Raw genomic sequence first — 1,843 nt, forward strand, 5'->3', positions numbered from 1 at the left:
GAAAAAGAGAGCAGATTTGTTTCCCAGAAGTGGGGTGTAGGGGGAGGGGACAATTGGATAAAGGGGGTCAAAATGTACAAACTTCCAGTTATAAGATAAATATATACTGGGGATATAACGTACAACATGATGACTAACAGTTAACACTGCTGTATGATATGTAAGAAAGTTAAGAGAGTAAATCCTAAGAATTCTCATTACAAGGAAAAAAATTTTTTTCTTTTATATCTATATGAGATGGTGGATGTTAACTAAACTTACTGTGGTAATCATTTCACAGTGTATGTAAGTCAAATCATTATGCTGTAAACCTTAAACTTATACAGTGTCAAATGTCAATTATATCTCAATAAAATTAAAAATGCATAAATCATAAATATACAGCACAATGAATTATCCCAAAGTGAACAAAGGTTTATCACAAAGTGAGAAAACCTCTTTAACCCCCACCCAGGTCAAAGACTAGAATATTACCAACACTTTAGAAGTCCCTCTCTGCCCCCTCCCAACCACACTTCTCTCCTTCTCTTCTGAGGTTAACAACTAATTGACTTTTTTTTTTTTTTTTTTTTCTGGTACGGGGGCCTCTCACTGTTGTGGCCTCTGCCGTTGCAGAGCACAGGCCCCGGACGCGCAGGCTCAGCGGCCATAGCTCACGTGCCTAGCTGCTCTGCGGCAGATGGGATCTTCCCGGACCGGGACATGAACCCGTGTCCCCTGCATCGGCAGGTGAACTCTCAACCACTGCACCACCAGGGAAGCCCATTGACTTTTAAGGTCATAGATTAGTATTGCCTGTTTTAGAATTTCATGTGATGGAATCATGCTACTTTCGCATCTAGGTTTTTTCAGTCAACGTCTGTGAGATTCATTCACATTATTGTAAGCAGTCACTAATTTATAGTCATTGCTGTTTAGTATTCCATTATGAGCATATCGATTTGTTTATCTCCTGCACATTTGGGTCTCCAGAATTTGGTTTACACAAATAACATGGATATGAACTAATTATACATGGCCATTGATGCAAATCTGTAAGCATTTCTTTTGGGTATATACCTAGGACAGGAATTGCTGGGTCAGATAATTTGTGAGTATAGCTGCAGTAGAAAATGCTAAACAATAAGAACCTGCTGTATAAAAAATAAAATTAAAAAAAATTTTTAAAAAGAACATTAAAAGAAAAGCTAAACAGTTTTTCAAAGTGATTCAATCAGTCTGCACCCCCATGGTAGCCTGAGAGTTCTAATTGTCTCATATCCTAATCTGCACTTGATTTATCTGTCCTGGATTTTAGTCATTCTGGCAGATGTGTGGTGGTATCCCACTGTGGGTGTACTTTGCATTTCTCTGATAACTCTTTATACAAGGTTACACACATTTTCACTTGTTTGTTGGCCATTTGGCTATACTCTTGGGAAGTTCCTGTTTGAATCTCTTGCCCATTTTTCTGATAGGTTTTCTGTCTTTTTGTTGATTTGTAATTTTCTGTATATCCTTGATGTAAGTTTTCATTAGTAATATGTGTACAAATATATCTCTCCAAATCCATAGCTTACATTTAATAAATATAGGAAAATTAATTTTTGTTCTATGCAAGGAACTAAGAGTGTAATTTAAATAGCATATGGTATATTTTCATTAAATATGTTTCTGGCAAAAGAAATGTTTGTTATTATCCCTGCAAGTATTTTGTGTAAGAGTGCAGTGACTGACAATTTCCTAAGAAGTAATGCATGATAAAAAGAAACATTTAATAAGTATGAACATTTTATATTTACTCTGCTGTTGTGTGATTGCAGATTCACGGATTCATTAGTGAGTTTGTAGTAAAGGGGAGAAC

The sequence above is a fragment of the Monodon monoceros genome, unplaced genomic scaffold (genome assembly GCF_005190385.1).
Source record: "Monodon monoceros isolate NGI ecotype Baffin Bay Population unplaced genomic scaffold, NGI_Narwhal_1 Super_Scaffold_7, whole genome shotgun sequence".
Lineage (NCBI taxonomy): Eukaryota > Metazoa > Chordata > Mammalia > Artiodactyla > Monodontidae > Monodon > Monodon monoceros.